This window comes from Pithys albifrons, chromosome 10, assembly GCF_047495875.1.
Source record: "Pithys albifrons albifrons isolate INPA30051 chromosome 10, PitAlb_v1, whole genome shotgun sequence".
Lineage (NCBI taxonomy): Eukaryota > Metazoa > Chordata > Aves > Passeriformes > Thamnophilidae > Pithys > Pithys albifrons.
The window spans coordinates 18,453,628-18,465,214 of NC_092467.1; the positions used below are offsets into that span (position 1 = coordinate 18,453,628).

Sequence of the window (11,587 nt, forward strand, 5' to 3'; positions counted from 1 at the left end):
AGCTGATAGCACCCTGTCCTCCCATGCGGTCCCAGAGCTCCTCGGAGACCTGGAAACAAAGTGGCACTGGTTCTTCCTCAGGCAGGACTGCTCAGCTGCTGCTTCCGTGGGTACCAGCAGCTGAACACAGAAATACATCCTGATCAAAGCAGAGATGCAGACTCCTCAGGTTGGTGGGTGCAGCCTGCAGTGACCATGGGCACTGGTGATGACAACCTGTTTACACACACAGACTTACAGTATTCATTTGCAATAGACAGAAACAGGGCTGCCAGCCAACTAGTAATATTTTGTAGAGCTGATGCCCTATGTCATACATTAAAGGTCTTACACGGTTTAATGCTAAGCCCAAGGGTGTCCCAATGAAGGCAGTTGCACCTCTCATGGTCTTCAAAACAGCCCCCTGAAAAGTTGCATAAATGGGTGTTTAATTATTTTACTATAATTTTTCCTTTATATTAGTCTTCTTTTTCAGTCTCAGTGTTTACAGTTGAAGGAAATTACATGAAAAAGCAAAAGATAATTAAAGCGGGATTCATAGCTAAGAAAGTAGGTATGTTGATTTTAAATGTACTTAAAATTAGGGAGGAATTAGAAGGCCAGGAAAGATGTCCCATGGTGCTAAACAATTTTCACAACTTCTTATTGAGCGTGATGCCTTTAAGCAAGTCCATCACTGAAGGCTGTCCTCTGTCACTAAACCCAAACCCCTGTACAATGTTTTTGTCTGGTCTACCTTTCCATGGCTAGTGTAAGTCAAGACAGAAGGGAGATCTTATCAAAACAGGAGAGATTAGGAACAGCAAGCAAACCTGCTCAGCAAACAGATAGAAATCTGGAGAGACAGCCTCTCCTGTTAAAAAGCACATCCCACAGATATGGGTTACAATGGGTAAGATGGCTATCTAAAGAAACTGAAAATCCATTTGGCTTCTGCAGACTGAAAGGTGATTCCATGCTGTAACTGCTCATTGGGCAAGGGCACCTGCAAACCTTTTAGTACAGCTGCCCAAGCAGTAGCCCAAGAAGAGTAGCTTTCACAATTTGGCAGCTGGATGTGGAGATAATCATGTGGATATGGGCCTTGACCTCTCTGCTAGACCAGATAATAGAACTAAAAAACAGGAAGATAGCAAGGAGATACTTGATATCTTTGGGCAATTGCTACTTGCAATTTATTATCACACTGAAGTTGAACATCAACGGGTTTTTGGGGTTTTTTTGTGAATTTTTAAGGAAAATTGATAACATCAGCAGTCAGCAGTCAGCTATCTCCTATTGCCAGTCTCTAGGTTCCTAACACAACTAATAGTTCAGACCTGATACACTCCCTATGATCACTTTAGGCTGAGGTCTGGGCTAACAGAAAATGATTGCAAAAGACAGCCGAGAAGGTTGTCCTGGGCCACAGCACTAACCTTTTGTACAGCTTTAAACCCACACTATCCATACGGTGTTGCCCTCGGTATTCCCCCTGCTGCCAAGGACGGTGACTACCCTGGCCAGATGGCTTGTTCTCTGGACGCAGGTAGCTGCTCACATCAGCCCTTGCATTCTCTCCAGTGTCAGGGAGAGGTTCCTCCACCTTTGAAAGACTGAAGTGGATACCTCATTAGGCCTTGATTATCCTCAAGCAATTGCTTAGATTTCTGCCCTATTACCGATCTGCCTTTTTTAGCAGGGGTCGTGTAATGGGCAGTGGCTGTCTTGTCTTCGTTATAATGCATCATTTGAAACTTTTCAATTAAGCTTCAGATCAGGCCACAGTACTGAGACCACTTTAACGAGGGTGAGTAATGACCTTGTACTGCACGTGATTTCTGGCACACCATCAGTTTTAATTCTTCTTGATCTTACTGTAACCCTTTGATACTTTGGATCAAGGGTTCTCTTGAAATGCTTTAAGCACATCGTAGGACTTTCAGGGACTGTTCTGACATGGTTTCTATCCCACTTGTCTCAGCCTAGTCAGACTGTCACCTGTGAGTTTCTCATATAAATTCAAATTGCCACAGATTAAAAGGGAGCTGAAAATCTGGCCTGTTTGCAGAACTGGGGAAATCTGGTGTGGGTCCCCAGAGTGAGCAAATCTAAGGAGGATTCTGCTACGAGAGTAAGGTAACCCTTTTGATGTGCCATGCCCAAGTACAGCAGTGCAATGATTAGAACAGAAAGCTGCATTATGCTGGAGTAGTGAATTTAATAAGAACTACTGAGAGAGAGACTTCCAGAAATTTAGACTTCCCAGTTAATATCTATCTTTACATAACATACAGGTCAAACTAAAACTCTGTGGGCTAAAACACATCATAGACCCTCATCCAGTTAAGCCAGTGACAGAAATCCCATTGACATCAGCAGGATAAAGGTCTCATCTTTGAATTAAGGGCTATTTGAACCCAGATCTAAACCCAAGCCTTGTAGCTGGAATAAATTTCTAAACAGGCTGAGTGTGGACAAAGATCAGCCTTGGTATTTTCAAGGTGCTTTCCCAAGACTTGGAGTCCAGTGAACCTGGTTTTCTTTTGTGAGAACGAACAGCATCCAACTATAAAATTAAGCTCAGAAAGAGTTTTCCAGAAGCCCCTTGACTTCTTCAAAGTTTGGAGGCTCCCAACAGCTGACTCAAGACTTCCATGAGCATGAGTCAACGAAACAGATATAGGTTTGGTCATAAAAAGCCATATAATGCTTCTTATACAAACTCACGTAATGCTTGTAGGTGTGGATGTTTCACAATATCTGGATGCACAAGCTACAGGCCTCAACCTCAAACCACGGGCAGTACCAGCAACTTCCCTATTGAGGAGAGTGAGAATGAGACTGCAGCCTATGCCTTGTAGCCAGGTACGTGGGAGCCTGCGCTGTTCGGGCCACAGCCCTGGTCTGTCATAGGTGCTGTGCTTGCTGAGCTTGCCAGGGGGGTGTGAATTTTTAGGTAGCTGTTCTCTGAAGTCTTTAGACATCCCAAAAGCTCCTCTCCAGGCTGACAGGACACATCCTGAGCTGTTACCCCTAAGCAGGCTGAGTTACGACCGGCTGCTGACAAAGTCTCAGGGGCTGCCTACCAACAGAGCAAAGCAGGGAGATGTTTACAGTTCCCCTCCTGCTATAGTTTAGACATTGTCACCCTTAAAAGCAATGGACTGAGCTATTTAAAAGCATTAACTCACTGTTTTGGTTTTTTTTTAATCCTGAATCTCCTCTTACATGCAGCATGTCTATTTGCAAGGGTAGAAGAGAAATCCTTGTGTTTTATTGCAGTTGGATGGTACTACCAGGGAAGTGAAAAAGCTTTCAAACTTGCTATCAATCACTTGATATATGCAGGAGTTGATTTTATTGATATGCCTCTAGTCAACAACTGAAATGGTTTGTCTTTCATTATATCCATTTTAGGAGGCCTTTTTCACTGCACTTGCCTGGTGGCTTCTGCAGAGCTGGTAACATTGAACAAAGCTCATTTACCAAACCAAGTTTATTGAATAGAATATACATTTTTATTTCTGAGGTGTACCAAGCAGAAAATGCTCTCACCTGACACTTTCTTGGCTGCAAGGACAGCAGATCTGTGGTACCATTACTGTCCTACAACAGCAAGCACAGAAAAGAGGTGAGGGAACCCAATGGACTTCACTCTAGACAAAATTATCGTTGCTACGTCAGGGCAGACTTCTTTGTGAGCCTAACAGGGTCACACCTATTAGCATGAAAAAAGGCAGGGGTCATTTAACACAACCCTATTTACTGTGCACTGGAAACACACCTTCCAGCTCCTGCGAGTCTTAACAAAGCTGCAAAGAGCGAATCCCAGCAGTGCACTCTATCCCCATCTCAGATCCTCTAGGCAGCAATTACAGGAAGCGGTTGTGTTATTGCCACATTTCAAAGTCAGAGTATGGCCATGCTGATGTGTGGCTCTAAACCCAGCAGAGTTTGATCTATTAAATGCATAAAGCAGTCTGTGTGTCAGGAGTCTGGCCTAATCAGGGGAGAGAAACCACAAACTTCCAAATTCAAAATCCAGAATTCTTTGGCTATTTGACCAACACTTCAGAGCACATCCATACATTTTAGATTTCACACTCTAATAGGAATACATAGCAATGCTCCTTTCAGAGGTGTTGCATTGATCAATAAGCTTGTCACCAAGGATGGAAATTGCTACGTAAGTGTTAAGCACTGTTAACTAACAAAAGACAATTCCATACATTCTGGTGGAACCAAGAGAACTTGAGCAAAAATTATTAGTTTCATTTGCATTTGTACTGTTTGACAACAGTGATCAAGCTGGTGAAAGTCATTTCAAATTATGCTCCATGCCTGCAGAAAAAAAGAGAGTGAAAATTCTGGCTCATAGGACAGAATTGTGCCTGCTGAAAAATATTTAATTTCTGAAGGTAGAGAGCACAAACAAATATTTATCTCATCAAATTTGCACAAACCTTAGTGATATTTAGCTTAATAGCTGTTCAAAGGAGTAGTATTGATGCATTTAAAGTACAGAACAGCATTCTGCAGGGAAACTTACTGCTTTCCATTTCAGTCACATGTCCTCATTAATGGCTAGACTTCTTGGCAAACTAGAGAACATCTGTTTTAGGCACTTTTAGCTCAGTTTTTCTGTGATTCACCTTCAGTGCCACATCACCAGTGTGAAATACTATGGACCACCTGAGACTTTGCTGGCACAAGGCTACAGACACTGATTTTGGATTCTCAGAAGTCAAACTATGGTTTTCCTCAAATAAACAAATTTGCTGAATCTCTGTATTTCTAGACTGTAGCATCCTTTCTCTGAATACTTCCTGTGACAGAATTTGGGATTGAAAACTACATCCTTAAACTCACATTTCTATGCCTTTGCCATAAACCCAGGGTTTCTCTCGATCAGGTTTGTAAACAAATGCACAAAAGCAGTTCAGCAAGACTAGAGGCTTCAGCCTCCAGAACTTCCAGAGAAGAGGCCTGCTGAGTTTGTGAGCTCACAGATGGGAGGCTGCAAGCATCTCAAAAACATAGGAGAGTTCTCTGGCACTGGCCTACTCTGTCATGAATCAAATCATTTTACCTCCAGATCTTTTCCCTTTTGTTTACTTTGGGCCAAGGTTGCTTCTGAATTGATGTTGGTGCTGCATCTCCCAGCACAATGGGGTTCAAATGGCTCTATATGCTGTTAGAATATGGCTTTTTCTGTGTTTCCTTTGTTCTAACCATCCATTTAGAGATGGAAAGAGATTTATCTCTCTTTTCATTATATTTTTATGGAAAGTAAAAGGGGAAAAATAACCTAGCAGGAGTAATTTCCTGACTTATTTGTACACGCCCATTTTGTTGAGGGATGTGCTGTGCATGTACTGGGAATAGCTGAAAATGTAAGGTAGCTGTCAAACATGTTCTTGTCCTTACCAGCCCTTTGCCTTTAAGAGAAGATCTGCAGCCTAAACAGGCAGCTTCAAGAACTCTCCTGACTCAGTTGTAATCAAGATACCATCTACTTAAATAAGCATTTGTACTCCCAGTGATTTTAGGAGATGAATTACTGATCTTATTACCATAGTAAATACCCTTGAGGCAATGCACAGGCCAACAGAATATTGCTTTCTGCTGGTACAGTACCCATTTCTAGGAGAACTCTAAGAGTATTTCTAGCCATGTGGTAATAATAAAAGATTTGCTTTGACTATATTTGCCAGAAAGTCCTATTTGCAGAAGTGGCTTTTAAATCTTTGACAGTGTTCATGGGAAACAGCTTGTCAGACATGAAAATATTTCTACCAGCTCCTGTATATCAGCCTTACTACTGGGGAAAAGAGATTTTCAGGTGGCACAGCTCAGTACCAAGCAGAGAAAGTTTTCAGCTGACATGATAAGTGGCAGAGTAACATTACCTGGGTAGGCAAAAGCAGTTCTTGCCTGCCAGCAGCAGTGCAGCCTGTGGTGTCCTTTGAGGACAGTGCCCTTTGCATACACAGCTCTGTGTCCAGGCAGGCAGTGGGAGCCAGAGAAGGATGGGGAGTGATGGTGTGTGGGAGGCCTCCAGCTCAAGCACACTCCATTTATTTATCACTGAATCATCATCTGGTCAACAGGAAAAGTTGATAAAACTGTTGCCTCCAGGGCTCCGTTCTCCTTGGGAATAATGAAAAGGTGAAGCTGGTTAAGGTCAGTGCACACGAGACCCAATGGAAGGTGGGAGCAGGTTGGCCATGAATTACTGAGCATCATCTGGTATCACAGATAAGCAGAACGGGTAAGAGCCTAGACAGGCTCTACAATAAGGGATGGATTTAATTAACAATTGCACAGAGGGAGCAGACTGCAGCGTTCTGGCACGAGGACATCCTACATCTGACAGTTGCTTAAAGAGACAGGGAGCACCCTATTATAAAAATATATTACTCCTCAATATATTTCAAAAATTACACAAGAAACAATACCATATTGTATTACCCCTTCTCTCCAGAGCTGCCCAGTTACACGAGCACTGAGCACTGCAGGCTCTCTGCAGACATTCTGCACCAGGGCCTATTTAACAACATCAGTCCAAACTTGCAAAAGTACAACACTGCTCAAGTCAGGGGGTTGCGCAGATCTAACTAAAGGCAGATGTTGATCCATATTAACTAAACTATTAAATACATCAATCTTACCCAACCATCTGATGCCTTGTTCCACTTCTCAATATTTTGCTTCTCAAAAGTTTATTTAAAGTCAGCCAGCTGACAATTTGCAAGCTTCTGGGTAACTCCTTTTTTATAATTTCTTCCCTTTTCCACCCCTTCTCTCTCTTTGAAAGTTATTACTTTAATGTTAAGTGAATCTTGTAATTATTTTGAAAGTTCAAGATGATCATCATTGCACAATTCTAGCTGTTCTACTCTTCAGTCAGTAAAAAACAACAACAAAACACCCAAGGAAAGAAGCTGAAACAAATCAGAGTTTCACATATGTGTTAGCAAAACAATTAATTAATGCACGAGCTCCTTAACTCGTGTCTGTGTTCAAAGAAATGCAGACAACTGACTTTGATGATCCCAGCCTCAGTCCCAGCAGGTGTTTAACCACATCCCACAGATCAGTGCAGCTTCAGTGGATGGACTCTCTTCCTGGGAAGTCAAGCATGGGGCACACCATTGCTAAAATAGACATATATGGAAAATAGAAAAGTACATCCCTGAACACACCAGCCTGAGTAAATAAGCTCTGTTCTTCATTCACCTGCACAAAGCACTGCTCAGTCCTCAGAAACAATAAATGAGGGGGGGAAAATTATTTACTAATCAATCTGCAGGAAAAAGGGCTCACAGAGTTCAGAGTTTCCCTGCTGGTAATGCATCTGATTTCCTGTGTTTTTACATCAGCTTTGAGACCATGCAATATGACTTACTCTGGACCTTTTCACCAATGACAAGCAAGATCCACCACTATATCCTTGTCCTTTTCTAAACACATCTGTTTACTAGAGCCCATCCTAGGACTGTAAAGTAGATTGCTTTTTCTGAATCATATTTAAAAATCAGCACTGCAAATTGTACTGAAGAAAGAAAAAAAGGCCATCGAAAAGGTGCGACTTGAATGCATAAGAATTTTTGAATGAATAGAGCCCTTAATATTAGTTTTGCCTAATGAAGTAAGGCATGAATGTAAAAGGATTACTGTTCCCATAACATTCAATTCACAGACACAAAGCGTAATTCATGGAACCTGGCTTTAATTTTTTCATATAAATAATTAATGCTGCATTTAAAGCATGTTAAAATGTTTTATTTCTTAATCAGCTAATTTGACTGAGAAACAAAGATGCCTTTATTTTCTTTTTCTTTGACTAGAGTTACTGTAGTAAAATGTCCCCTCTAGCTTTGGCCTTCACTCTAGTGTTTGCTGCTGCCAATTAGCTTTCTAAAGTTACTATTTTACAAAATGTTTCTCACTTTTCAAAAAATGTAATTGAATGTCTGTACATCACAGACTTTCTTGTGTGCAGACACAGGGTGTTAAACATTCTTTGGGTTGACTTGGGTCAGCTTTAAAAAATCTCAGACGCTGAAACTTGAGAAGCAGTCGTGTGCTAGTGTTTTCTCCACATCCTGTTAAGTATTAAGTGGTTATTTAAAATAGAGTTGTTATACTCAGCAACTGACTTAAAGTGCTTGATATAGTTTACAAGACGATTAATTAAATGAGAGCATAGCATGTGATGCACATGTATTTCCATAATCATTCACATTGGCCTATAGTTGCCCTTTAATTTTCATACTAATTAAAGTAACACATTGAACTGCAAATTGTAAATGGCTGCATTTCTCAGTAGATGTTAACACTGATGTAAGCTGAATGGCAAATAAAAACCCCCAAGAATTAAGCAGAGTGTTTTTTGACTCTGATCCATTCAAGTTTCCCTACTCATTCCATTACTAGACCATGTCCACATTTTAACAAGACTGCATTTTTTCTGTGTTTTCAGCCCCATATTTTTCTGAGGTACAATGTGTGTATTTTTTTGTATTGTGGTGTCTGGTTAGTTGGTTTCCATCTGATACAACAGAGCAGTTATCCAAGGTTCGGAGTTACAGATTGGGTTTTTTTAAGTGGTGGTGGGAATGAGGTTTGTAATCTGATGGGCAGAAAGAAAGAAAACCTATTTCACCAGTAGTTTTACCTCTTAATTACATCTGGCCCATTATCCTCCTTGATTCTTGTTCAAATCTTGACATGGCTGACTTGGAACCTGAAATGCAAAACGGAGGGCTGCACTTTCAGGCTGCATCAAGGAAGGGGGAAGTTACTCCCTAGAACATTTACTGTGACTTGGAAAAGAGAAGAAACAGATAAGAACAATTATCCCGGGGCTCATACAGCTGCTGGCATTTCGACTTGACACATGCTCTGATGGGGACCACTGCATCCACCTCAAGCAGTTTGTAGTATGTAATGGACATATGGTAATTGCTATTGAATGAGAAGTAACCTTGGACTATAGGCATATGAAAGACACCCTTAAAAAAAAAACTTCACAAAAAACCCCCTCTGTCAGGGCCAACAGCACAAAAATTAACTAATCACTCCTTTCAATGTGTCCTCCATCTAATTGCTTCCATGATGAGGTGGATTTTTTTTCCTTTCAGAAATGAGCATTATAAAAGATTTCTTTTTAATTTAAAATGAAAAATTCCTCCACTCCCAAGTGACCTATCCAAGAGAAATAATAATAAGCACTCGATTGCTCCGAGAGCATCAGCTCTCACACGTATTACAGGGCTGAGCGTTCGTGCTCCCTTGCTCCCCCCACCCTGCTCCCTTCCTGAGGTCTGTCCTATCTCCAGATCCTAATTCAGCTTGGCCCAAGATCTTATTTGTTAAAATTAGCTTTCAGATCAGGCTGGAGTCAGTGTACTTGGCAAGGAGGAGAGGAACCAAGACTGTGAGGAAGGGAACAGCTTCGGGAGGCAAAGAGGGAAGCTGCAGCCCAAGCAGGAGTTTTTGTGCAGTGGAATGGCCCACAGCAGCACAGGCAGGTTTGGTCCCAGTTTTGTCACAGCTGTCTTGAGCACTGCTGTACCCCAGTCCCCTGTTGTGGGCCACACAAAGACTTCCCTTGCTTCTGCCCCCAGCCTGTCTAGGCTGGAGCCAGGCAGGGCTGCACTCCTGCCTTGGTGGGGGCACCTCAATGTGCCTATTCCCATAATAAGCTTTATTTCAGAAAAGTCTTCTGAAGTTCAGCCATGACAATGCTGAATTGCCACATATTGGAAAATGAAAGGAGTCACGCTGAGGGAAGACTGATAGACTATGGTAATAATGCAAGACCTTTTTTCCCCTTCATAAACCAAATTTCCCATACATTTCTGGAAGATTAATTTAGATTTAGGGAGGTTTCGACTGAGATACTGGAAAAAATACTCTAAATGCAAGGTTGGTTTCTACCTGACCTTAACTACTACATCAGCTACCACTGCTCCAGTACATTTATATATAAAATGTACAGGCACTTCAGCTTAATTACCTAAGGACTCTACAAAAGAAAGCCTTTAAAATGTTTTAATTGCAAATCTAGTCTTTCTGAGAGCTACGCAACAGTGGTATCATCCATTGACTAATTAACCCTGTATTTGAGGGAAAAAAATAAAGTAACTCTCAGTTACATAGACACAGTTCTGCTCGTCTTAAGTAGATGATGCATGTAAAAGTGCACATACAGAAACAAGTTAGGCAGCTGAATGCCTCCCTGACATCCGATCCTGTCAGATCTTGGAAGCTAAGCAGGGTCAGCCCCGGATTAGTACTTGGATGGGAGACCTCCTGGGAAATGCCGGGTGCTGTAGGTTCTAGTCCTGAGGACTTCACTGTCACTGTCCAAGCTCGCTCGGCCTTGGCAGATGAACCTCAGGACTTAAACGGTGGGGCCAGTTCTGTGCACGCTGAGCCTCACCTAAAATCCACTGCGCAGGCTGGAAGGGCACACCCACGTGGGGACAGCCCTTCCCAAATGTTTGTTCGCGAAGCCGAGCCACACACATAGAAACAAGTAGTAATTTGAGTTTGTTGGATTTTGTTTTTCCTTTGAGACTGGTTGCTGTAAAAGTAACACTAGATTTATTTTCAAGTTTACTCTCAAACTGTATTGTAAGAAAGAAGGGATTATAAAGGGGGGAAAAATTCTAAGAGGAAGCTCTTGAAACTTTCTGACTACTGTGACACAAAACGAGTGACACAAGTAGGAGGTTCAGTTGACTCTTCCACTTGGACACAAATCTCCTCTCCCCCTCTCTCACTGCCCTAACTTTCATTTGCACTCACCTCGTAAGTGCAGTGTGGATTCTCTCTTCCCCCGTTGCAACCTGTAGATTGCCCCAGGTGGGACATGTCTGGAGAGGCGCATTGGGTGATGTCAGTTCCTGGCAGGGCAGTTTGCTTTGCAGAGTGCTGTGCTAACACTGCAGCCCCAGTGGGACCTCTGAGCAATGCAGAATAAAAGCAGGGCTGAGCAGGGCTGCTCCAGCTCAGCAGGCTGCTGGCCATCCAGGAAGGGTGCTTACATGAAAGCCAAGGGCCTGGAAAATCTTTCATCTTTCCAAAATCAAACCCTTTTTACACAGACTTATGACAGCTGGTTATGATAAGCAAATTAAAACTAATTTAAAAGTTACTCTTGGGCACAATTGTCAGGCTTTCATTCAGGAAACTCTCTAAACAAGCACTTAAATTTAAGCAGGTGCCTAAATCCCACTGAACACAGTAGGATTTATACACCTGTTTTAGTGCTTCCCTGGGCAGGGATGGCCCTCAGCAAGTGGTATGTCACGTCCCAGGAGTCACAAAGTCCAGGTGTCTTATTTTCATCCAGGTTTAATTGCCAGTGCCCAGCCAGCACTGGGATCACACCACCCCTAACCAGATTTTTATGTTAGTGCACATCCTGCTGTACTGCAAACCTGTCACAGTCCCACAGGCAGCTCTCCTGCTAACGAGCTGGAGCACAGAAATCTGAGCACAAGAGCCATCTAAGAAGGTTCACACTCACAAACTGCCACTGTGTATAGCAGTGCTGTTCTTTGAAGCCATGAATAGCACATTGAGCCATTCC

General features: G+C 42.3%; 1 long non-coding RNA gene across 1 annotated transcript; it reads right to left on the reverse strand.

Moving 5' to 3' along the window:
* Window positions 1-6,067: 6,067 nt before the first annotated feature.
* LOC139676201 (uncharacterized) lies at window positions 6,068-10,825 on the reverse strand. The gene is made up of 3 exons (XR_011698614.1): window positions 10,801-10,825; window positions 8,663-8,731; window positions 6,068-6,132 (listed from the first exon to the last, which is right to left on the reverse strand). It is a non-coding gene; the product is annotated as an uncharacterized lncRNA (long non-coding RNA).
* Window positions 10,826-11,587: the final 762 nt, after the last annotated feature.